The sequence below is a fragment of the Bubalus kerabau genome, chromosome 8, assembly GCF_029407905.1.
Source record: "Bubalus kerabau isolate K-KA32 ecotype Philippines breed swamp buffalo chromosome 8, PCC_UOA_SB_1v2, whole genome shotgun sequence".
In the NCBI taxonomy this organism is placed as follows: domain Eukaryota; kingdom Metazoa; phylum Chordata; class Mammalia; order Artiodactyla; family Bovidae; genus Bubalus; species Bubalus kerabau.
The window spans coordinates 46,744,886-46,772,674 of record NC_073631.1 but is presented as its reverse complement, the minus strand read 5'-3'; the positions used below and the strand labels follow the sequence as shown (position 1 = coordinate 46,772,674).

General features: G+C 39.4%; 1 long non-coding RNA gene across 1 annotated transcript; it reads right to left on the bottom strand.

Annotated features, from left to right (window-relative positions):
- Positions 1–1,457: 1,457 nt before the first annotated feature.
- On the bottom strand, positions 1,458–26,563 carry LOC129658539 (uncharacterized). Its single transcript, XR_008717396.1, has 3 exons — positions 26,254–26,563; positions 23,262–23,313; positions 1,458–2,865 (listed from the first exon to the last, which is right to left on the bottom strand). It is a non-coding gene; the product is annotated as an uncharacterized LOC129658539 (long non-coding RNA).
- Between the last annotated feature and the right edge of the window lie 1,226 nt (positions 26,564–27,789).

Sequence of the window (27,789 nt, the reverse complement as noted above, 5' to 3'; positions counted from 1 at the left end):
CTTTGGTATTACTTGTAACGACCAGGGGAAAAAAATGTTGTTATATTCTACCTTAGTCAGAAAGCACTCCATTTCTAAGGGGCTTCTTAGAGTTCTCTTATTTCAACTGTATCATTTTAACAGAAACTTAATCTGCTTACTTGTGATTTATTTAAACAAAGATGTGCTTTCCCCCTCCCTTCTTCTTCCTCCTTTTCTCTCATTCTTTTCCCTTCCTCCTTCAAAACCCTTTCCCTTTTTGATCCCAAACAATTCCATCCTCTAACCATCAGGTGGGGCAAAGCATTCGCATAGCTAGAGTTGAGGGCAGGATGTTGGCCAAGATTTATATTTCGGGGCCCAAGCAGGATGAAGAGGGTGTTCATGGGGGGGTGGAAGGTGTCACCTAGCATGTGGTGTCAGAATACTAATACTTCCAAGTCCTGTCCAATACTACAGTTTACTTAAGCCTTTTTCTCTTTTCTGGTGACACCTCTGCCTGCCAATGAGAAACATGACTTATATCATTCTTAATATACTTACTTATCTGATACAATCCCCATGGCAGCTGAGTCAGGAGACTGGCTACTTACCATGGGGATTGTATCAGATAAGTAAGTATATTAAGAATGATATAAGTCATGTTTTTCATTGGCAGGCAGAGGTGTCACCAGAAAAGAGAAAAAGGCTTAAGTAAACTGTAGTATTGGACAGGACTTGGAAGTATTAGTATAAACTTATAATTTTCTTTAGAGAGATGATGGTGATGATAGATAGAAATGTAGATGTGATATAAATGCGTGTATGTGTTAGATATACATATACACATACACTAGTTCCATCCATTGAAAGCCTGGGAGCAGCAATACTTCCAATGCCAGTTTACCTGTCTGGTACGAGAAAGAAGACGATGAGCTGGAAACATCTCTTAGTGCCAGAAAGCAACAATGTGCTCCAAGAATGATGGCAACATGTCAGGACATGTGAAGGAGGTTCCCACTGGCCACACCTGGGACAATTTGAGCATCGAAATAATATTGATAATAAAAGATTGTGAACTGTTAAAAGATAAAAGACATATTAAAAATTTAAGAGTTTATTTGAACAAAATTTCATTTGAATTGGGCAACACCAAATTGAAACTGGTTAAGAGCACTCCACTAGGGAACAACATAAGGAAATTATTGATTGGCTCTAGCTTCAACTTGGTTGGCTCTTTGTGACTGGTAACCCTTAAGTTTTGATTTCATAATCTTGACGGATATATGGGCTTAGATTCTGGTTTGCTTACATAGGCTGCCACAGCATTAGATTCACCACAGTCTAATGATCTCCCTGTTTAATTAATGTAACAAATCAAATAAAGCAGGAATACACACACACACACACACCTTAATACACATAAATAAAGTTTAATGCAGAACAAGATATCTAGGTAGTTTCTGAGTACCACTCCACAAAATACTGGTTAAGCCTCAAATATATCACCAAAATCAAGACATCAAAGTAAACAATATCGGTAATAATACAAACAGAAATTATAGGATAAAATCATTTCCAAAAATTATAACTTTAATCATGAGAAAACATCAGACAAACCCAATAGAAGAATGTTCTACAAAATGACTGGACTGTTATCTTTGAAAGTGTCAAAGTCATGAAGAACACTGGAAAACTGAGGAACTGTTCCAGACAGCAGGTGGCTGAAGAAACATGACAGCTAAATGCTGCACAAGACTGTAACCTGGATACTTCGCTATAAAATTCATTATTGGGTCTAAATGCTAGAGAGGATGTGAAGGAAAGGGAACACCCCTACACTGTTGGTGGGAATGTAAATTGGTGCAAGCAGTCTGAAGCTTCCTTAAAAAAAACAAAAACTAAAAATAGAGAGCATATGATGCAGCAATCCCAATCCTGGGCATATATTCAGAAAATCTGAAAAGATACATGCACCCCAACGTTTATAGCAGCACTATTTATAATAGCCAAGACATGGAAGCAACCTAACTGTGCATGGACATATGAATGGATAAAGAAGATGTGGTACAAATATAAAAAAAAAAAAAAAGAATCAAATAATGCCATTTGCAGCAACATGCATGGACTTAGAGATTATCATAATAAGTGAAGTCAGGCATAGGAAGACAAATATCATATGATATCACTTATATGTAGAATCTAAAAAAAGTGATACAAATGAACTTATCTATGAAACAGAAATAGACTCACAGAAAACAAACTTATGGTTACCAAAGGGGAAGAGGGGAGGGATAAATTAGGAGTTTGGCATTAACAGATACACAGTACTATGTGTACAATATATAAATAGCAAGGACCAACTGAATAGCACAGGGAACTATAATCAGTATCTTATAAGAAGTTATGATGGAAAAGAATCTGAAAAATTACATATATATGAAATTATAACAGAATCACTCTGCTGTACACCTGAAACTAATACAACATTGTAAATCAACTATACTTCAATAAAAAAAAATAAAGTTCATTATTGGGTCAACTGAATAAACTTGAACAGGTCTGAGAATTAAGCAGTAGTGATGTTTCAAAATTCATTTTCTCATTTTGATTATTGTACTGTAGTTATGTAGGAGGATATTCTTATTTGTAGAAGATACATACCAAAGTATTTGGGAATAATGAGACATCAGATCAGCATTTGTGCATGCTTAGTAGATCAGTAGTGTCCAACTCTTTGCAACCTTTTGGACTGTAGCCCATCAGGCTCCTCTGTTCATGAGATTTTTCAGACAATAATACTGGAGTGGGTTGCCATTTCCTCTTCCAAGGGATCTTCCTGACACAGGGATGGAAACCATGTCTCCTATGTCTCCATTGTAGGCGGATTCTTTACCACTTTGCCACCTGAGAAGCCCATCAGATCAGCAATTACTCCCAAATGGTTCAGGAAAAAAAATTATTTTGGTGATACTCGCAACTTTTCTGTAAGTTTGTGATTGTTTTGAAGATGAAAAATATTTTAAGCATAAATGCTATCAGAATGATTGGTGTTTCAAAAGTCTCATTATTTTCTATAGAAGGAAATACCATCTATTGTCTTAAGAACAAACTTTAAATAGTGACATGAATGGATTTGATTTAAAACATTGAATTATCAGAAGATGTGAAGATTTCTAGTTAGATTGCATTGACAGAAATGCATAGAAAATTACTAAACTTAGTAGCTCTTGTGCTCTATGAAGTGAATTCTCCAAAACTAGCTGAAAAGAAACCATAGTCAAATAAAAGGAGAAGTATGATGAAAAATTTTTCCCCTCTTACATGACTATCTTTTTTTTCCTTAATAGGAATCTTCCATTAATTATTCTCAGGGGAAAAAAAAAATTCCTAAAATTAAACATTTTTTTCAGAGCAATCAGATGACTTTATTTCATAGGGAAACTGGTGGCATAAATATAATAAATACATAAAAAGAATAAATATATATTACAAATACATTTTCACTAAAAATGCACACATTGAATTTTATTAACAACACTTACCCATTTAAAAAGAAATGTATAACAGATATTTGTGTGTGTAGCAGATTTTTAATGTCCAACTGCCATGTGTTCTGTATGTAGATTTTTTTTTCCTTCAGATTTCTAAGCACAGTGGAAGCCACAAGAGAGAATATCTGAAGCAATTCATTAAAATCTTGGCAGCAGAGCCTGCAGCTCCTGTTTCCCTGAAAGCTGCCTTTACTGAAGCTGCAGTTCCCTCCACAGAAGCCTATTGTCACCGACTTTGGAGGGGCAACTCCTGCAGGGACTGCTTCAGCCAGTCCAGGGTCTTGAATAAATAAAAACTACGTAAATAAATTACCATCTTGAAAAGCGGTGGTTTAGTGTGCTCTTTTGAATGTTCCTGGGAAAATAAATTTAATGAAAATGAAATATTCTTGCCGTACAATGTGAAACTCCATTTCAGTGGATTCAAGTAAGTGTCAGCTGTAGGGGGAAGGGACATGACAGGCTGTCTTTCAGCTGTTGAATCAGACGAACCTCTTTTCTTGGACAAGATTCCACAGTGAAAATATGCTGTAAGTGATCTAAAATGAAAGATTTTTTTACCTGTTTGTGCTTCTGGGTTTGTTTTTGTTTTTATTCTTGCTACTGTCCCCTCCACTGGGCTTTGGTAATTACGGCTGGGAATTTCCTGATTCCAGCCCTCCGTGGTAGCCTTTTCCCTCCCTCCAGTTTCCTCCCAGTGGTCTATCTCTTTAGTGTCTTTGTTCTCAGTACAAAATAGTCCCTGAAAGCATTGATCAAAGTTCTATGAATACACACTGACTCATTAACTGCTTGAAGATCTTCTTCACTAAGTAGCTTCTTTTTAAATTTTGGTGATGGCTTTTTTTTTTCCTTACCATGAATCACAATATACAAAGGGAACATGACTTGACAGAAAAAATCCATATCATAGAAAATCTTTTTGAAAAAGATTTTACTGTGCCAAAAAAAAAGAAAAAAAAGGAAGCCTCTGATCCTTTCTTTGTGTGCATGCTAATAATACAGATTACTTCAGAGAAACAGAAACAAGCCCAGCACATTCAAAAGAGAATCCAAGCAGTTAATTGCTAAAATGACAAGGCATTAGTCTTCTTTAAAATCCTTGTTATTTACCGAAAATAATTTAATAGGTGGAAGCAGTGAGATCTGCAGATAGTTAAAAAAAAAAATGTTTATTGAAGAGTCCATGAATGTTCCCACATATGTCCATTTAGGTTTTTGAAATATGTAATTTAAACCCTCTTCATTCTCAAAAATCCAAACCTTTTCCAAATTTTGACATTATACCTCCTCACACTGCAGAATTTTTCTTTAAAAAGATGATCTGTATCTGTGTCATTATAGCGAAGCCTGGTCTCTGGGCCTTCACTGGAAGAGAGACTAGAGAGAAAAATACAAGCCAACGTAAAAGAGGTATCTTTTTGTCCTGCGTGGAATTGATCACCATGGAATGCCTGGTACTAATGGCAGCCTGTAGCCTGTAATGCTCCACCTTTTCCTTCATGGACTCCACCTTTCCAAACGCCCATCTAATCTGGGTCCACCCTTGGGAGCAGACAGTACAGTTCCCAGTCAGGGTGTTCTCTGATAGTATCAAAACTTAAAAAAAAAAGCCTGATATGTACTCCAGGTTGGCCAAAAGCTCAGCTGAGTCTCAAGAGGGTGAAGAATTTCAGGTATTAAAAAAAAAAAGCATACGTTTATTCTCTACATCTGTGTCTCTATTTCTGCTTTGCAAATAAGTTCATAAGTATCATTTTTCTAGATTCCACATACAAATGGTATTTGTTTTTCTCTTTTTGACTTACTTCACTCTGTCTGATAGTCTCTAGGTATAGCACAGGCAATCCTACTCGATGCTCAGTGGTGATCTAAATGGGAAGGAAATCCAAAAAAGAGGGAATATATGCATATGTATGGGCTTCCTTAGTGGATCAACTGGTAAAGAATCTGCCTGCAATAGGGGCTTCCCTGGCTGCTCAGATGGCAAAGAATCTGCCTGCAATTCAGGAGACCCAGGTTCAATCCCTAGGTCAGGAAGATTCCCCTGGAGAAGGAAATGGCAACTCACTCCAGTATTCTTGCCTGGAGAATTCCATGGGCAGAGGAGTTTGGCAGGCTATAGTCCATGGGGTCGCAGAGAGTTGGACATGACTAAGTTACTAACACTTTCTGCCTGCAATGCAAGAGACTGCCTACAAGGTAGGAGACCTGGGTTGGGTCCCTGGGTGGGGAAGATCCCCTGGAGAAGGAAATGGCAACCCACTCCAGTATCCTTGCCTGGGAAATCTCATGGACAGAGGAGCCTGATGGGTTGCAAAGAGTTGGACGTGGACTTAGCAAATAAACCACCACCACCACACATACGTATAAGTGATTCACTTTGCTGTACAGCAAAAACCAACATGACACTGTAAAGCAACTATACTCCAGTAAAAATTAACTTAAAAAAAAATGCAAAAGGGTGACCTACACAGTACTCAACTGAGTTAAGAAGCCTAAATTCTTGCCACAGCCCTGGCGTCAGGTGGCTCTGTGACTTTGGGCAAGTCTCTCAAACTTCCTGGACTTGGTTCTCTTGTTTGTAAAATAAAAGAAGTTGGACCATGATCCCCAAAGTCTCTTTTTATAAACAGTTCTATGATTATTAACTGTAGTGGCAATAAGATAATCTAAAAAGGATATTCACACACCAACCTCTGTCACTAAGTATATATGTGGAGAGAGGCTTATGAGAAATAGTGCAACTCTAGTAACCAATACTTTAGCCATCTGATGTGAAGAAGTGACTCATTTGAAAAGACCCTGATGCTGGGAAAGATTGAAGGCAGGAGGAGAAGGGGACAACAGAGGATGAGATGGTTGGATGGCATTACTGACTCAATGGAGATGAGTTTGAGTGAACTCCGGGAGTTGGTGATGGACAGGAAGGCCTGGCATGCTGCAGTCCATGGGGTTGTGAAGAGTCGGACATGACTGAGCGACTGAACTGAACTGAACTGAGTAACAAAAGAAACACAAAAATTTTAACAGTGAAAGATACCCTGTATAGCCAGGTAAGACACATCCTACAAAGCCAATCAGGAAAATGGAATAGAAGATTAAGGAATATTAGGGAGTTTTAAAAAACAGTTCACTTATACTCCCTAATTTCCACTCAAAAAGCAAACTGTAGGTTTACCACATACCACTGGATAAATGACGCTTACTCCTTGGAAGGAAAGTTATGACCAACCTAGATAGCATATTCAAAAGCAGAGACATTACTTTGCCTGCAAAGGTCTGTCTAGTCAAGGCCATGCTTTTTCCAGTGGTCATGTAATGATGTGAGAGTTGGGCTGTGAAGAAAGCTGAGTGCCGAAGAATTGATGCTTTAGAACTGTGGTGTTGGAGAAGACCCTTGAGAGTCCCTTGGACTTCAGGGAGATCCAACCAGTCCATCCTAAAGGAGATCAGTCCTGGGTGTTCACTGAAAGGACTGATGTTGAAGCTGAAAGTCCAGTACTTTGGCCACCTGATGCAAAGAGCTGACTCATTGGAAAAGACCCTGATTCTGGGAAGGAATGGAGGCAGGAGAAGGGGACAACAGAGGATGAGATGGCTGGATGGCATTACTGACTCGATGGACATGAGTTTGGGTGAACTCCGGGAGTTGGTGATGGACAGGGAGGCCTGGCGTGCTGCGGTTCATGGGGTCACGGAGAGTTGGACACGACTGAGTGACTGAAACTGAACTGAACTGAAGTGGATAAATGCCTGAGAATCCTTTAAGGGTAGTTAATCCCTTCTAAAATTCAAGCAATGTTGCTAATTTTTTCTTTAAAATTTCTTCAACTAAAAAAAAAAAAAAAGATTGAAAGAAAAAAGAAAATTAAAAAATGCCTTCTTTGAAGTTTCTTTCATTGTTAAGAAAATCCTAACTCCCTGTGTACTGATGATATGGAATCCAACCCTGCTGTCCTGTCCTTCAGAAGTCTGCAGTATATTCTGTAAATAATCATCTCATTAAAAAAACATAGATTGGAGTAAATAAAAACCCAGATGCCTCAGACAGCTGGATCTACTGTTCCTCTTTCTCTTTCATATATTTACATATTAATTTTAAACCATAGGTGTAAAGTAAAGTCTGCTCTCTCCCAGTCTCTCTTTGATGTTGCAAAGATCAAAGGCTTCCTAAGGGAAGGTTTCTTGCAGGGAATATTGATTCCAAGTATGATTGGTCCCCTGAATCTGACTGCTAAGTCAGTGTGAGGACTGAAGTGCTCTATGGGCCTCAGGAATTTGGCCACACTGCCCACCACTCTCCACCAAAGCCTGGGGTGGGGATGGTGCTTCTACTGAGAGTCGGGTCACCAAAAGCTGAAACTGGAACATACATCATAGTCACATCCTGTTTAAGTCAAAGACAAGTTCTATTTCCAGAAACTGCTTTTTGTCTGAGGAGAGGGAGAAGGAAGTGGCGTTGGATACTGGATCGCTTCAGTTAGCAACATGCAAGCAGCCCCTTGGAATGAGAATCCCAGCTGAATGGGTAGGCAGGGGACTGGCCTGGGCATCCTCTCTCTCTGAGCTTTCTCTAACATTTCTCCCCGTCACTTTTTCTCCTCTCCCAATACTCACTGGAGAGCATGCTAGACATGGGGAAGTTAAGAGGAGAAGGGGAGAAGAGTTGTGGTAGGGAATAATAGAGACAAGAGATAGTAATGGTAAGGATTAAGTCCTTTTCAGGCCTTTGCGTCCATTTTTTTCTCCGTTATGGGCCCCTCCTCCATCTCTGTAAGCGACATTATGAGAGCAGTAGAGAAAAGCTTTGTTTTTCATCGTACGCAGTATTAACCACAAGTTGGAATAGCTCCCGTGTGAGCTTTTTACTTGGAATGAGACCGGAATCCCAGAGAATAATTTCCCTCCCAAAATACAAGTTCTGAGCTGGCTCAGACAGAGGAGCACCCTGTAAGGAGTGCAAGGGATGGGCTCTGCCCCTGGTGATCAGCCATTATGTGCACCGCCCATAGGACACACTGCCCATATGACGCACAGCCCAGTCTACCTCACTGTTACCCTGTGAAATCCCAACTCTAAGAGGCGCCTCTAATGTGAATGGGCATCTCCTGCAGCTATTGTTAAAATAAGGATCCCTGGGCTCCACAGCCAGTTTCTGGTTTGCATGTCTAATGAGAGATCTCAGATGATGCTGTGGTTGCTGGTCTGAGGAACCACACTTGAGAACTGCCATTCCACCACATAGCAGGCATTTAACCAACATTTGTTGTGGATCTGCATAATGAGAGGTGAGGGATGAGTGCTGTGGGATAGAAGAAAAAGAGCAATCATTCCATTCTGGGTTTCTGAGTTAGTATGGATTTGTTTGCACTTTTCCTCAGTTGACCACATTGTTGATGCAATTTTAGCATTGTTATTGCAATTTTAACAATTTTCAGGAAACAGCTGTTGCTTTCCTCCTTAAAAGACAATGAAAATTTAATAATAGGTTAAATGGTGTTTGGGAAGAAACTAGCATTTCCTATATATCTGTGATAGCCTTGCCTCTGGTATAATCGACAACTGCCATTACAGGGATTCTGTTTATTGACTTTTTCTTTCAAATCTTTAGGGAAACTTAATTAAAATGGTTCAGGTGATTTGCCAAGATTTACACAGGATGCTTTTTTCCAGAATAAACATTTCTGACCTGAATAAATCTTTTCTGACTCAAGTGATCCTTTTTGATCATAAGCTAGAAAAATATTAGAATCTGCACAGTGGCATTCAGGATTGCCACTTTCTTCATGTCATTTCTTTAACTCATTTCCTTTAGCTTAAAGTCTGAACACGAGTGAGTGAAAAGAAAATGTATCTTTTAAAACCCACATTTGTGGCTGATTCTCCATTCTCCCAATGCCCTCCTCTTAGACATACATGCATCAGGAAACATGGAGCATGAAAAGCCAGCTTCTATATAATGAAAATGAATAATGCATATTCATCGATATATTAATGACGGGAATTAAGACTTGCCAGGACCACTGCAACGACAATACATTTTTCTTGTAATTATACTTTTCTATGCTCACAAATCTTTACAGGCTTCTAAAGCGAATCTCTGTAACATCCCTCTAAGGAACAGGTGTAATTATCCCCTCTTCACAGATGGATAGGCACACACAAAGGAAGGGACTGAATCAGACAGTAAGGAAATCCAGCTAAGGACTCAAATAATTCTAATACAACCTGCCTCTCCTTATCAGTGCCATTTTCCTTTGATTCATGACAATGGGTTGTGGGAAACTCAGAAGGCACTGTTTTTTCATTCTTCAGTGATGTCCTCAACTCTGTAGGGACATCTAAAGAGAGGAAGTGAGGAACAGGAGTGCAAGTCTCCGGGAACCAAGGTTTAATTTTCCTGAGTAATAGAGTCAAGATCCTTCAATGCTGAATTCCATCAGTACCTGATCAGCTAGCACAATGGTTTTAGCTGCATAATGTCACAGGAAGAGAGGCTAATACAAAACTAAATGACATGATTGCTAGTCTGCAAACCTCTCAAAGTATCAAACATTTGGGAAGTACTAGTTTATGAAGCAAGGGGGAATTTTTCTGAATGACAATAGTTTTCAGAGCAACAGGCTTGGAAATTATGCTGTCTCTGGCCACAAGCCAGATTGCTGACACGAAACAGCAGAGCCACAGATTCTGGGGAGAGGAGACTATAACAGCCTGAAAGCCCACGCTATGAATCCTCTTTCATGTGCTTTGTTAAGAAGAGATTCATACTACAAAACTGTTTCCTTTAAGAATTATTAGCCTAATATTCTCACTTTTTAAGGAATGGACACAGTGACATGATCATGAACCAGAAGGACTAGCCGGCTCCAGCTTCTCAAGGCCATTCAAACCCCCAGTGCTGAGGTCTCCAGGCATCACCAGCCCACTCCCACTCTCTACTCTTCTCCGTACCCGCCGCCGGCACACACCCAAAGAAAGGAGAAAGCTCTCCTCCCCTGATCCTGAGACTGCAGGGAATGAGAGATGACTGAGAATGCCTTCAGTAGTGAAGGTGGGTGGGTGGAGGTCTCAGAGTCAAAGCTCCAGGGTCTCCTTTCTGTAAGTGCTGTTCTTTATCAAGTGGAGTAAGTTTGAAGTGTGAAATTCTCCTATTCAAGATAGAATGGGGCAGAAATAAAATTCTCAAAAGAGGCAGAGATCATAACAAGGGTAACCTACTATTCTAACAGGAGTTTGCCTTGAATATCCAAAAAATGAGAATAAAGAGTGGCCTTATCTATGCAGTGTTCTTTCTAGCACTTTACAATTGAGAAGATAACATGCTCATATACAACTACCTATGAACACTGACTATATAAAGATACGAACAGGTATTCAGAGGGAGGCAGGTTACTGTTCTAATCAAATAAAGCTTACAGCTTAGTCACACATTTGATGCTATATGTCACTGTTTGTGCTGCATAGTAGTAAGACACAACAGAAACAAGGTCATTGAAATGACTGTAATTAATATTGTTTGGCAAGCTTGACCAACATTTTCAGTATTTTTTGGATAGTTCAACATCTTAATATCATCTTAATTATCAACAATAATATCAGTTTTCCATAATTCCATGAGGTTCCCCCAAAACCCCTAGGCTGCAGAGCATGTTGGATCTTAGTTCTCTGACCAAGGATGATTGAACACCTCCACCCGCTGCACTGGCAGTATGGAGTCAACCACTGGACTGCCAGGGAAATTCCAGTTTTCTTTTTTTTTCATATCAGCATTCATGCAGATATATTAGTACTGGGGAAAGAACAAAGGTGCTGGATCAAATTCCTTTTCATTCAAAAGTTTCCTTGTCTCTGCTCTCTGCCACTTATGGCCCTACTTGTCATATGTCTTCACCCTTCTAGTCCTTGCTATGTACATTGGAAATTTTTTTTAAACTTAACAGATGAAAAGAATTAAAGAAAATTAAAAGGTTTCAGGCCAACCCACTAGATCTCTAGGTGAATTGCTGAGGGAATCAGCATACGTAACAAGCTGCAGGCAAGTACAGGAATACTATACAGTGGGGTCCATATTTTCCAAGTCTAAAACTGAGCTCATAGATTTTTTCTTACTGGTTCAGTCAGATCAGTTGCTCAGTCTTGTCCCACTCTTTGTGACCCCATGGACAGCAGCACTCCAGGCTTCCCTGTCTATCACCAACTCCTGGAGCTTACTCAAAATCATGTCCATCAAGTTGGTGATGTCATCCAACCATCTCATCCTCTGTCATCCCCTTTTCCTCCCACCTTCAATCTTTCCCAGCATCAGGGAAGACTCAGTTCTTTGCATCAGGTATTGGAGTTTCGGCTTCAGCATCAGTCCTTCCAATGAATATTCAGGACTGATTTATTTCCATTAGGATGGACTAGTTGGATCTCCTTGCAGTCCAAGGGACTCTCAAGAGTCTTCTCCAACACCATGGTTCAAAAGCCTTCCTCAGTGAACAATGCAAAGAAATCAAGGAAAACAAAAGAATGGGAAAGACTAGAGATCTCGTCAAGAAAATCAGAGATACCAAGGGAACATTTCATGCAAATATGGGCACAATAATAAGGGACAGAAATGGTATGGGCCCAACAGAAGCAGAAGATATTAAGAAGAGGTGGCAAGAATACACAGAACTATACAAAAAAGATCTTCATGACTAAGATAACCAAGATGGTGTGATCACTCACCTAGAGCTAGACATCCTGAAATGTGAAGTCAAGTGGGCTTAGGAAGCATCACTATGAACAAAGCTAGTGGAAGTAATGGAATTCCAGTTGAGCTATTTCAAGTCCTAAAAGATGATGCTGTGAAAGTGCTGCACTCAATATGCCAGCAAATTTGGAAAACTCAGCAGTGGCCATAGGACTGGAAAAGGTGAGTTTTCATTCTAATCCCAAAGAAAGGCAATGCCAAAGAATGTTCAAACTACCACACAATTGCACTGATCTCACACGCTAGCAAAGTAATGCTCAAAATTCTCCAAGCCAGGCTTCAACAGTATGTGAAACATGAACTTCCAGATATTCAAGCTGGATTTAGAAAAGGCAGAGGAACCAGAGATCAAATTGCCAACATCTGCTGGATCATCGAGAAAGCAAGAGAGTTCCATCGTGCTTCTGCTTTATTAACTACGCCAAAGCCTTTGACTGTGTGGATCACAACCAACTGTGGAAAATTCTGAAAGAGATGGGAATACCAGACCACCTGACCTGCCTCCTGAGAAATCTGTATGTAGGTCAAGAAGCAACAGTTAGAACTGGATGTGGAACAAGAGACTGGTTCCAAATCGGGAAAGGAGTATGTCAAGGCTGCATATAGTCACCCTGCTTATTTAACTTATACGCAGAGTACATCATGCGAAATGCTGGGCTGGATGAAGCACAAGTTGGAATCAAGATTGCCGGGAGAAATATCAACAACTTCAGATATGCAGATGACACCACCCTTATGGAAGAAAGCAAAGAACTAAAGAGTCTCTTGATGAAAGTGAAAGAGGAGAGTGAAAAAACTGGCTTAAAACTCAACATTCAGAAAACTAAAAGCATGGCATCCAGTCCAATCACTTCATGGCAAATAGATGGGGAAACGATGGAAACAGTGACAGACTTGATTTTCTTGGGCTCCAAAATCACTGCAGATGGTGACTGCAGCCATGAAATTAAAAGACACTTACTCCTTGGAAGAAAAGCTATGCTCAACCTAGACAGCATATTAAAAAGCAGAGACATTACTTTGCCATAAAAGTCCCTCTAGTCAAAGCTATGGTTTTTCCACTTGTCGTGTATGGATGTAAGGGTTGGACTAGAAAGAAAGCTGTGTGCCGTAGAATTGATGCTTTTGAACTGTGGTGTTGGAGAAGACTCTTGAGAATCCCTTGGACTGCAAGGAGATCCAACTAGTCCTTCCTAAAGGAAATCAGTCCTGAATATTCATTGGAAGGACTGATGCTGAAGCTGAAACTCCAGTATTTTGGCTACCTGCTGCAAGGAAGATGCTGGGAAAGATTGAAGGCGGGAGGAGAAGGGGACGACAGAGAATGAGAGGGTTGGATGGTATCACTGACTTGATGGACATGAGTTTGAGTAAGCTCTGGGAGTTGTTGATAGACCAGGAAGACTGGTGTACTGCAGTCCATGGGGTTGCAAAGAGTCAGACATGCCTGAGCAACTGAATCGAACTGAAAATTTAGATACTAAGTCATGTATTGAAATATTTTATAAAATGTGTTGTTGGTTTTCCCAAAAAGCAAGATGACTGTGCCTGAAATGTGAAGCATCTAGGATATCCTGTCTGGCTGGGAGTTCTACCCTGAAAAGGGGTGAAGCTTGGGTGTGCAAATGGGGAAAAGCACACAAGAAAAAGGAGAGGAGAAAAGCACAGATAAAGGAGAGGAAAATTAGAACAGATCCGATCTCAGGCTGAGAGGGAAAGGAGAAGCAATTTTGGAATTAAGAGGCCAGGACTGTGTTGTGGTGGGGAAATGACTATGGAGTATTCAGCATCTTCCACAGGATAGACCCTTTATAGTTGTAGCTACAGCTGCTGCTATATCCAGTGCGCCCTTTGGCTATAGAAAAAGGTTAGAAAACACAAACACTATGTCTTCCGTTTCTTAAGTAACTCCCGTATACAATACCAAAGCCAGTTTACCTTCAGAGCCACAAGGCAGAATTGGCTTTCAACAGCAAGATGGACTGTGCCCAAAGAAATATATATTCTTCCAGGAAGGAAGAGAAAAGATCATTTATTATGTGCTTGCTCTGTATCAAGCACTTTGGAAGGAGCTCAGATGTGTGGGCCTAATATTCATACAGTAAATTCCTCTTCAGTACCTGTCAAGTGCTGAGCACTGGGTTAGGTGCTACGAATGCAGAAGGTTAATAAAAGGGATGGTTTGTGCCCTCATGAAACTTACATTATAGTGAAGACAGACATTTAAAAATTAACACATAAATCCAAGTTGTGTAGTGAGTTTAAAATTTATAGTCACCCTAATACAGTATACTAACGCATATATATGGAATTTTAGAAAGGTGGTAATGATAACCCCACATGCGAGACAGCAAAAGAGACACAGATGTATAGAACAGTCTTTTGAACTTTGTGGGAGAAGGCGAGGGTGGGATGATTTGGGAGAATGGCATTGAAACACATATAATATCATATGTGAAATGGATCGCCAGTCCAGGTTCGATGCATGAGACAGGGTGCTCGGGGCTGGTGCACTGGGATGATCCTGAGGGATGGGACGGGGAGGGAGGTGAGAGGGGGGTTCAGGATGGGGAACACGTGTACACCCGCAGCAGAGCCATGTCAATTAATTGCAAAACCACTACAATATTATAAAGTAATTAGCCTCCAATTAAAATAAATAAATTTATATTTTTAAAAAAAGAAATAAAATTTATAGTCACCCAGATGTGCTGGAATTTGCCTTTATCTTTTCAAACTTAGCTTTTTAGTCCCCTTTGTGCTGATGGAAGAAAAAAAAAACTGACTCAACCTTGCCACTTGAAGATAGCTCAGTTCCTTTTTGTTTAAAACTACTAAATATTCATTGAGAGAGGCAACCCACTCCAGTATTCTTGCCTGGAGAATCCGCATGGACAGAGGAGCCTGGCAGGCTACAGTCCATGGGGTCGCAAAGAGTCGGACACGACTGAGCAACAGAGCACAGCACAAATATTCATTATGATTCAAAGTTTTCCTCCTCCTTCTGCTTCCCTTTTTCTTGAGAATGAGCCAACTTCCCCAGGAAATGTTAACTACCGTCCAGCACTGGGACATCTGTGGCGATGCTGTCCATGCAGTCCTTGGGGGGTCACGAACATGCGCCAGCAGGTACAGTTTATCACAAGTGGTATTTGGCATACACTCTGGTGGCCTTGGTCCCTGCCATGCTTCCGGCCTCAAGGTCCACATACTCAGTCTCTCCTGATTTGCTGGGCCTCTTGGCAGTTGCCACTGCCCTCCAACCCTTCAGAGGCTTAAAACCTCTCAACAGTTTACTCACAGCACCCTGGCATGTACAAGGTTCTATAAAGGTGGCCGCAGCCCATCTGCCAAGACTCGTTCAGTCCTTGCTGGCCGGGTCCTATTAGCTGGGTGTGGCCAAACCTGAGATTAAACTAAGTAAATCTGGGTATTGAAATTACCTCCTCAGTTTTGCTCCAGCAGAGGACAGGATGCTAGCACCCTTCTCAGGGCCCCTTAGCATCTATAGTCTACTCCTGCATCCTCTGAATCTCCTCTTCTTGTCTGGAAAACTGACTCACCATAGAGTTTTTACAACAAGCCTAGGAAATTAGGAAAAATGAAAGCTGAAGAAATAGCCCCCAACTCAGTTAAACTCAGTTAAAGGTGAGGACCAAGTTAAGAACAGCATATACACTGGATGACCTGGCCTAAGAACACAGTCAACTCTGGGAAGAAAAGAAGAGGAAGGAAGAACGGAATCTGACTTGGTGCTTAATCACAAGAGAAAAAAGTTCCAATGTGGAAATTATTAGCATGAATTGTCAAATGTATATTTTGCCATGCTGAGCTAGAAACCATGCCTTGTGTGTTATAAAGAATTTAGTTATATACACGGTCACATTCATGCACCCCTGACTTTTCTGACTATAAATCTTCAAAGACCACTACAATTACGCATTGTGACAACCACTGTGAAGGAAAAGGGATGCTCTGGTATAAAAAATGCCCGATTCAGATTAGAGAGGAGGAAGGGACTGGGGCACTAGCCAAGCTTTCTCAGCCTGGCCGCAGCTGCTCATTTGAAGAAGCCCACCTCACACCGTCACCAGGCACTCACAGCCAGCAGCATCAAAGCCCAGACCTCTGCTTGTCATCATCGGTGCCCAAGATATTACCACCAAACTGGTGAAACCTGATAATAATTACGTGCAAACCTTTCTTTAATGTTTTAAGCTGTCTTATAACTACACTGCAGGCATATAAGCAGCGAAGTCCAGTCTATGAGGAAAGTGACAGGTTAAAAAAAAAATCTGTTTTCTTCAACAAATAAATTGCAAAGAGTAAAGAAACAGAGAGGTAACATATAAAGAAATAATCACAGTGTGAGGGATTAGATTCTGATTCAAAAAACAAACTAAGAAAGCTGATGTTTGTATCAATAAAACAATGAGAAACCTGAATACCAATTGCCTGTTTAATTATAGTAAGAAATTTTAGGCATGATAATTGGTCATGTGGTAATTATTTTATTTTATTTTTTTAATTTAATTTTATTTAACTTTACAATATTGTATTGGTTTTGCCATATATCAAAATGAATCTGCCACAGGTATACATGTGCTCCCCATCCTGAACCCTCCTCCCTCCTCCCTCCTCATACCATCCCTCTGGGTCGTCCCAGTGCACCAGCCCCAAGCATCCAGTATTGTGCATCGAACCTGGACTGGCGACTCGTTTCATATATGATATTATACATATTTCAATGCCATTCTCCCAAATCATCCCACCCTCTCTCTCTCCCACAGAGTCCAAAAGACTGTTCTATACATCAGTGTCTCTTTTGCTGTCTCATACACAGGGTTATTGTTACCATCTTTCTAAATTCCATATATATGCGTTAGTATACTGTATTGGTGTTTTTCTTTCTGGCTTACTTCACTCTGTATAATAGGCTCCAGTTTCATCCACCTCATTAGAACTGATTCAAATGTATTCTTTTTAATGGCTGAGTAATACTCCATTGTGTATATGTACCACAGCTTTCTTATCCATTCATCTGCTGATGGACATCTAGGTTGCTTCCATGTCCTGGCTATTATAAACAGTGCTGCGATGAACATTGGGGTATATGTGTCTCTTTCAATTCTGGATTCCTCAGTGTGTATGTCCAGCAGTGGGATTGCTGGATCATAAGGCAGTTCTATTTCCAGTTTTTTAAGGAATCTCCACGCTGTTCTCCATAGTGGCTGTACTAGTTTGCATTCCCACCAACAGTGTAAGAGGTATTTTAAAACTGTTTTTGGGGACTTCCCTGGTGGTCCAGCAGTTGACTCCAAGCTCTCAATGCAGGGGACCCGGGTTCGTTTCCTAGTCAAGGAACTAGATCCCACAGGCCAAAACTAAAAAAGGTTCCCGCATGCTGCAATGAAGATCCCACATGTCACAACTCAGACCCAGTGCAGCCAAATAAATAAATTAAAATAAATATTAAAAAAAAAAAAAAAAAACTGTTTCTGTCTTCTAGAAAAATATGCTAAAAAATAACACAAAACAGGGAGTGGATGAGGGAAGGAATGGGATAAGATTGACCTTAACGGGTTAATGTAGACTGGGGCCGAGTGATGGGAACATAAGATTTCATTATACTATTATGTCTACTTTTGTGTATATTTAAAATTCTCCACAATTAAAGGTAAAACCAAAAAAAAAAAACAAATAAAAAATTACCTAAAATCTGCCTTGCAATTCTAGCCTCATATATGACTATGTGTCACGAGTGTGTCACCTTTCCACAGAGTTGGTGGAAAGGAGATGTCCTTTCTCTTTACGTCTAAGCATTAATGTACATACACATTATACTCAGTCTTACTTATATTTACCATCTGTTATCACTCAGGTGTCATGAAACAGAGAGGGGTTTCTGGGTTCTACATTGCTAACTTCCACAGACATGTGTGTCTTCAAGCGTGCAGTTTTAACTCTAAATATTAATATTGTTGGCTGTAGAAAGGTATTGTGAGCATTAATGGAGGAAGAGTAAAAATAGTTGGGCATGATGCAGTATAATGGAGAGTTTAGAGACCTGGGCTGGTTTTGACTTAAGATCTGGATATTAGTCCTGGCTCTGCCATTGGTTGGTTGTGTTGCAGCTGGACAACTGGGATGAGTCATTTAACCTAGTTAGTCCTCAGCTTCTTCACCTGCAAATGAAATGCTCTCCAAAATCCTCTAAGCTCTGATGCTATGATTTCATTAAGGTTTATTCTAAAATGTGTTAAAAGCTTATCATACAAAATAGTGAAAGCATGCTGCTTTTTTAATCTCATAATGATACAGATATAGGTATATGGTATAGATAGCCTAAATAGTACAAGTTAAATATTATCTTTTTTTTAATTGTTTTTTTGGGGGGTGAGGGAGTGGTTGGGGCTAGAAAATGATTGTTCATTGGTCTTCTATAAATAAAGAAAACAGAGCATTTAAATAATATTTAACAGTTAAGCAACAGTAAAAGCTAAGTTGCTATCACAAGTAAGCTAATCAAGGTTATGACTCGGAGGATCAGAGACTATGAAACTACATGGAAACACAGTAATTAAATTGTTTCTATTAATCTTCATGAAAACTAAAATAAAAATGTCAAAGAAACATTAGTTAAAACTGTAACATAATAGATTAAAATTGAAAGAAATTTTGACAATAGCAACATAATATAATAGCAACTGCAAATTTTTATTTCACTCTTACTATAATATGGTGAGCACTATTCTAAACAACTTGACTGTATTTAACTTGTTTAATTTTCATAATAATCCTAGAGGTGGCTATTATTGTTTGCCTCATCTCTAAGATGAGGACCTTTGCCCAAGGTCACAGAGCCAGCTTAACACCAAGGTGTTTTGTGATAATTAGATGGTATCTGTGAAACAGTGTATGTGAAAATACTTGGTGTCAAACAGATCTTAATTACCACATTTATGATGGGGGTGGGGTTTAAATCTCTAAAATATATTTAATAATATAAGATGAAAAAATAATAAAACATTTCAAAATTCTGGAAGATCTTATTGTAAACAAACACAGGATGTGCATAATGAAATAACGGATCATCAGTGGCAGCCAAGGCCAAAGGTGAAAGCTAGGGGAGGACTTTATAACGGATGGGTGAGGGTGACAACTCTTAAACCCATTGACAAATGTCAGCAGCAAAAAAGAGAGATGACGAGACATTATGTCTTTTCTGGCGGATATACATAACCTCACCTATGATAAAAATCAAACCAGAATCTGATTAAGATTCTAGATCTAACTTCAGTTTACAGGAAATACTGGGGACAGAGGTACACTAAACTGTGAAAGGAACCATAAGGATGGATTCAGCCAAATTCAGAACGTGAGAACCATTATAAGACAAATGAGTTGGTTTCTTCAATAAATAAATTCCAAGAAAAAACTGAGGGAGAGAGAAGAACTGTAATTAAAAACCTATATTTTAAAGGGATGTCTAAAATAGGGTTTGGATCCTCAGTCATCACTGAAGGCAGGCGGTGTGTACATAGGGTTTAGTTACAACATTCACTCTATTTTGTATATGTGTCAATTTTTCAATAACAGAACAGGTTTAGGAAAAGAAAGAGAAACACAATACACCAACTGAAAACAGTTTTTGAAGCTGCACAGAATCTTATTATTCTTAAAGTGAAGATAGCTCAGCTAAGGCTTCCCTGGTGACTCAGACAGTAAAGAATCCACCTGCAATGCAGGAGACCCAGGGTGAATCCCTGGGTTGGGAAGACCCTCTGGAGAAGGGAATGGCAACCCACTTGGTATTCTTGCCTGGAGAACTTCATGGACAGAGGAGCCTGGCGGGCTACAGTCCACGGGGTCACAAAGAGTCCGACACGACTGAGCGATTAACACACACAACTTGGCTAAATTTCACTTTCTGCCTGTGAAGAATCCAATGCAAATGTGTTCTTTAAAAAGACAAAGACAGAACCTCTAGAGATTTGTTATTTTGTTTTTCTTTCTGGTTTAATTTAGGAATTAGAAACTCAAAGAAAAAGAAGACTGCATGAATTATTCTGTTATTTAACAATCATTCACTAAGCATACACTATGTGCCAGACTCTTATTTTGTTATATACATTTGTGGAATTTTAGTTACAGTGTAAAATCCAGCTGGGAATACAAAGACACCAAGCAATTAAAATCAGTGCAGGATAACACTGTAACAAAGCCAGATGGTTAGTCCCCTCTCTGAGATTTGTGCTTCCCACCATACAACAGAGTAAGAGTAGAGTAGTTCCAAGGATGCAGTTGCCCAGTCAGGGGGTACATTTCCCAGCAAAGGTGATTAGTCCTCATTACCAAAAGTGTTGACTTGTCCCAACTTGACTGAGGTGCCTAAGAAGCAGATGTACCTTCTCCACTCTTCTCCAATGCCTGGGCAACTCTGGGAACTTTGCATTCAATATGACAGCGTCTGCATCACCCTGGACCTCTAAATGGCTGTGAAAAGCACAGCTCCCCTACCACCATCATGAGCAACACACGAACACTTACACTATCTTCACTGAACAACAAATAGATCTATGATATTAAGCCACTGAGATTTGGGGTTTTATCAGTTATAAAGCCAGTACAGGTATCAGTTGCTAAGTGGGATGTTGTAGTGTATGTGTAGGGGTTAGAAATCACCGCAATTGAGAAAATTTAGAAAACTGGAGAAGGTACAGCTTGAGCTACATGTTGAACTACGAACTATATGTAAGTAGCTAAATGGAGAGAAGAGTAGGCAGTTTACCAGTGTAAGGAACCACAGGAGGAGTTCACATACAGCCAGGGCACAGTGAGACCATTTTGATGGGCAGGTGTAGGTTGGGGGGAGTGGGAAATAAGGATGCAGAGGCAGGATGGGATTAGAGTATGGAGATCCTTGAGAATTTAGGACATGATTCAGTGGCGATTACCGAAGTTTCTGGAGTATTCAAGGATAACTGATGAAAGGTCTACATTAGGAAAATCAGTGTGACAAAAGAGTGCAAGATGCACCTGAGGAAAAAAGATCAGTCTGAGTGACAATCCAGTTTAGATATAGACACCATATTGGCAAACACAGTAGAAAGAAAAGGGTAAATATGTCATCTTAAAGCACAAATCCATAGGGTTTGATAACAGAGGAGAAAGATGAAATCAAAAGATTATTCAGATAATGAAAAGATTTCATTATGAAATCAAAAAAAGACTTATGTCTAGTCCCAACTTCCAAAATTGTGAGTTCTATTGTTTTGGACTTTTTTTTTTAAAGTATCTGTTTTTTCTTCCTCTATTAAATGAGGGAATAGAGTCAGAAGACCCCAAAGTGCTTTCTATCTGTAAAATTCTATGGTTATGAAATAAGGAAGAAAAAATAAAACAACATAAGTGATATATTCAGTAGGAGGAGACATAGAAGGGGAAGTATTCCACCATCTGCATGAACAGTTTATCTGAATTGGTCTCCTATAGGGGGATGCTTGAAGTGTTTTTAATCTTTTGCATCATTATCAGTGTGGTAATGCATGGTGCAAAAGTACTTTAACATGCCAAGATTTTCACTTGCATCTTGGTTTTAAGAACAAATACTGAATATAATAATTTGCCCTAACAGTTACACTAGTTGCAGTATTAATTCCTCTCTTAAAGATTAATTCTAAAGTTTATTTCTTGATTTTAAAGATTTGAAAAAAGGTGTGAAAGCACTTTGAGGGGGGAAAAGACGTCTTCACAAACTTGCAATATCATCATCAACTTTATAACCATGAAATCACAGATAGCACTAGCTACTTTTTCCCCCTAGATAACTATGAGTAAAGTAACATTAAAACATTAGTTTTATTTATTTTACAATTATTCTTATATTAATTTACTTTGTGTTACTTTATGAACAGAAAAAAAAAAAAAACAAAACTAGTGGGAAGGGAGCTCAAGAAGGAGGGGATATAAGTATACTATGGCTGATTCATGTTGATGTATGTCGAAAACCAAAACAATATTCTAGAGCAATTATCCTCCAATTAAAAATAAATTAATTAATAAAAAGATATGTACAATAACCAAAAAAGAAAAAAAACTAGATGAAATTATTTTTTGAAAGTAAACTAAAAACGCTAATTTCCATTCTGAAAATAACCATTGATACTATAGAATGACAAATAGAAAAAACAGCCCCTGACATTCAATCGTTTTCTGAAACTCCACTTTTGCCTTCCTATGGCATTAAAGAAGGATACCACCTGGCAGGTATTCATTTTACAGGCCTATAAGGGTCTTTGGACAAGATACGTAGACAATACTTGACACTGGTTCAATTATGCTACAGAAAGGAGACCAAGATGGATGAAATCAGAGAAGAAATGGGTTCACAGACAGATGGCTGACAAAGGATTGGTATCCAGGACATATAAAGAACTACAACCCAATGACAAAAATATAAGCCATCTAATAAAAAAGTAGACAAAGATTTAAAGAGAAATTTCACAAATAAAAGCCTATGAATGACTAAGAAGCATATGAAAAGTACTGAACACTATTAGTTACTAGGAAATGCCAGTGAGTACCTATATGCTGCTGCTGCTACTGCTAAGTCGCTTCAGTCGTGTCCAATTCTGTGCGACCCCATAGACGGCAGCCCACCAGGCTCCCCCGTCCCTGGGATTCTCCAGGCAAGAACACTGGAGTGGGTTGCCATTTCCTTCTCCAATGCATGAAAGTGAAAAGTGAAAGTGAAGTCATTCAGTCCTGTCCGACTCTGCAAGACCCCATGGACTGCAGCCCACCAGGCTCCTCCGTCCATGGGATTTTCCAGGCAAGAGTACTGGAGTGGGGTGCCATTCATCATTATATACCCACCAAAATGGCTAATATTCAAAAGACTGACAACAATAAATGTTGACAAGAATGTGAAACAACAAAAATTGGGGCTTCAAATTCTGAATTACGTGCTTCAGTAAGATTTTACATACTGTTTGAATACTTACATTCAAAATAATTGCAACAGAAAAACAGGCACACTGATCTTGGTTTTAGTATCTGTTAAAACAATAATCAAAGTAAATGTGACTAGAGGCGCTGTTTCACAAAGGGAAGGGCAGAAAATTTCAGTTGATAGAATTGAGGGCCGTGGGGTAAAGATGTGTTATATCACAATAAGACAATGTTTTGGAAACAAAAGCTAAAGATAAAATCTTTAATAGGACACAAAGCTGTCCACAACAGAGTTTGTGACTCATGCCTTCCTCAAAATAGATTTTCTTTGAGCCTTAAACCCTGAACTGTGCTGTGTCCCTGAGGATCTCACAGAATGAGTTATTTCCACTTGTTAATCCCAGACCTTAATACTAATCTGTTACCTCACCTGTTAGAGGATAGTTTAAATTAGCTTGATTGATTGCAGAACTAGATATGCATTAAAATGTCTTTTATAGTCCCTGACCTAGCAAGGTATGAGAAATATCTGAAGTATGAAATAAATGCAGAGTGATACTGGTAAGGGGTTGCATTTTAAACTGCAAATGCAGCACTGATTTAGTTTCTATTTTGCAGATTCTTTTAACTCTACAAAGAAAATTACTCGCAGTACTGAATCACAATTGTCTGTAGTCTGTAAACAGACAAAATCTTAAATCAATGGACTTAATCAATTTGGCATACTTCCATTCCTTTTTTTGAGACAGAAATTCAATATTCTTCCACTACAACTTTGACTGCAGTCTTGACAAAAAGGTTGCTATCTTTTTAAAGATAATACTAGAATTTCACCTAGTTAACCTCATTTGAATTTAAGTTCTTTAAAAACTTGTCGGTTCATTAATTAAATAATTTGTTTTTCTGTTATTAAAAATCATCAGGCTATACTTATAAAATAAGATTCTGCAAAAGAATTATTAAGTCAAAAAAGTCTTAGATATGACATTCTGCTAAATACTTTTACTTGGCATTTAAAGCATGACTATAACTTCCTTCTGTAATTTCCTGGGCTCTTTTGGTTGTGCATGATGGCATTGCACCTGGGGAGCTGTCAGCTCAGTAGATCAGCCAGTGAATAGCTCAGAGGCTCTGTGTGCATGCTCATGCTCTGGGCTAACTGCGAGAGCACTTCCACTGGGTAGGCAGCAAGGACAGCTGGGGAACCAGAGACTTCAAATACCCAGGAGCAAAGCACATGGCTTCCTCCCTATCCTATATCCTTAGAGTCAGTCTTATTAACAAAAGGAGAAGGTGGAGGCAGAGGATAAGATGGTTAGATAGCATCACTTGAGCAAACCCTGGGAGATAGTGAAGCACAAGGAAGCCTGGTGTGCTGCAGTCCATGGAGTCACAAAGAGTCAGACAGGACTTAGCAACTAAACAAGAACAGAGACCATACAGAACAAGGAAGTAAAAACCACTAGGAAGGGCTTCCAGATATATATATATACATATAATCTCACTTAATCCTCACCAGTACTTTAATGAAGCAATTACTGTCATTACCTCTTTTGCACAGATATGAAAATCAAATATCAGAGAAGCTAAGTAATTTGCCTAAGGCCACCAAGTAGTCAGTAATCAAACCTAGACTCACAGCCCCAGGACTAAAAATCCTGCATTTAACCATAATATCACAAAACAGACCTGAGGCTGAACCCAGGGAAATTTCCCAGAGGAAACAGAACTGGAGATGGACTGTAAAGATTGTTAAGAACTGGATATACAGAAAAGGAGTGACCTTTCTAGAAAGAGAACAGAAGGAAAAAGCCAGAAGTGGGAATGACTGTTGGTGGAACAGTGAAGGAACAGGCCTGACTCGGTTAACGGATTACCTTATTATGAATGATTTCAGAGGGACAATAAGGGAAGATGTTATTTTAATCTATATTCACATATACAGAACTTAAATCAAGAGGATAAGTGATGCCTCCATCACATGCCCTACCCTACACAGGGCCTTTGTACATATTGCTTCTTCTGTCAGAAATGCACTTTCTCTCTTCTTCACCTTGTTAACGACTGTCATGAAGTCATGACTTTCAAAAACAACCTTAGCTGAACTCCCCTGCTGTGGTTAGAGTCCTCCCTAGTGTACCTCTTCTTTACTGGATTTATCATGCTTATTCTACTTATTAACGCAAATAAGTGCAAAGAGAATAAATAATTGAATAAACAAATTGACAGAACTCAGCTCTGTCTAAGGCAACTGCTCAAATATTTTCCACATTAATACACTATTTATAAAAGGTATACCTGAAAGATCTGAAAGCTATTTTACCTGGGTAAAAGGAGAATTTAGGGAAGAGGATCTGACAGCTGTCTTCAAACCTCTAAAGAACAATCATGTTGAAGACAGATTAGACATATTCCGCATAGTTCCCAAGGGCGGAACAAAGACAAATGAGGTGAAAGTCCAGCGAGGCAGATTTCATTACAGTATAAGGAAGTGAAAGATGTAACAATGAGACCTGTCCAAATATGAAGTGGACTGACTGTAAACGAGGTGAGTATTCAAACAAATAGATTCAAGGGATTAGATCTGATAGAGTGCCTGAAGAACTATGAACTGAGGTTTGTGACATTGTACAGGAAACAGGGATCAAGACCATCCCCAAGAAAAAGAAATGCAAAAAGACAAAATGGTTGCCTGAGGAGGACTTACAAATAGCTGAGAAAAGAAAAGATGCAAAAGGCAAAGGAGAAAAGGAAAGACATATTCATTTGAATGCAGAGTTCCAAAGAAGAGAAAGCAGAGATAAGAAAGCATTCCTCAGTGATTAATGCAAAGATCAAGGAAAACAATAAAATGGGAAAGACTAGAGATCTCTTCAAGAAAATTAGAGATACCAAGGGAACTTTCATGCAAAGATGGGCACAATAAAGGACAAAAATGGTATGGACCTAACAGAAGCAGAAGATATTAAGAGGTGGCAAGAATACACAGAACTATACAAAAAACATCTTCAGGACCCAGATAATCACGATGGTGTGATCACTCACCTAGAGCCAGACATCCTGGAGCGCAAAGTCAAGTGGGCTTAGGAAGCATCACTATGAACAAAGCTAGTGGAGGTAATGGAATTCCAGTTGAGCTATTTCAAGTCCTAAAAGATGATGCTGTGAAAGTGCTGCACTCAATATGCCAGCAAATTTGGAAAACTCAGCAGTGGCCACAGGACTGGAAAAGGTCAGTTTTCATTCTAATTCCAAAGAAAGGCAATGCCAAAGAATGCTCAAACTACTGCACAATTGCACTCATCTCACACACTAGTAAAGTAATGCTCAAAATTCTCCAAGCCAGGCTTCAACAGTACATGAACTATGAACTTCCAGATGTTCAAGCTGGATTTAGAAAAGGCAGAGGAACCAGAGATCAAATTGCCAACATCCTCTGGATCATCAAAAAAGCAAGAGAGTTCCAGAAAAACATCTATTTCTGCTTTATTGACTATGCCAAAGCCTTTGACTGTGTGGATCACAACCAACTGGAAAATTCTGAAAAAGATGAGAATACCAGACTGCCTGACCTGCCTCTTTAGAAATCTGTATGCGGGTCAAGAAGCAACAGTTAGAACTGGATGTGAAACAATAGACTGGTTCCAAATCGGGAGAGGAGTACGTCAAGGCTTCATATTGCCACCTCATTTAACTTTTATGCAGAGTACATCATGAGAAATGCCAGGCTGGATGAAGCATAAGTTGGAATCAAAGCTGTCAGGAGAAATATCAATAACCTCAGATATGCAGATAACATCACCTTTATGGCAGAAATGAAGAACTAAAGAGCCTCTTGATGAAAGTGAAAGAGCAGAGTGAAAAACTTGGCTTAAAACTCAACATTCAAAAAACTAAATCATGGTATCCGGTCCCATCACTTCATGCAAATAGATGGGGAAACAATGGAAACAGTGACAGACTTGATTTTCTTGGGCTCCAAAATCACTGCAGATGGTGACCCAATGAAATTAAAAGACACTCCTTGGAAGAAAAGCTATGAACAACCTATACAGCATATTAAAAAGCAGAGACATTACTTTGCCAACAAAGGTCCCTCTAGTCAAGGCTATGGTTTTTCCAGTAGTCATATATGGATGTAAGAGTTGGACTATAAAGAAAACTGAGTGCCAAAGAATTGATTCTTTTAAACTGTGGTGTTGGAGAAGACTCTTGAGAGTCCCCGGACAGCAAGGAGATACAACCAGTCCATTCTAAAGGAAATCAGTCCTGAATATTTATTGGAAGGACTGATGCTGAAGCTGAAACTCCAATACTTTGGCTACCTGACATGAAGAACTGACTCATTGGAAAAGGCCCTGATGCTGGGAAAGATTGAAGGTGGTAGGAGAAGGCGACAGAGGATGAGATGGTTGGAGGGCATCACCGACTCAATGGCCATGATTTTGAGTATGCTCCAGGAGTTGGTGATGGACAGGGAAGCCTGGCGTGCTGCAGTCAATGGGGTTGCAGAGTTGGACACGACTGAGTGGCTGAACTGACTAACTGATTCAAACAAGGCCGGAGGAACACCTGTCAGGC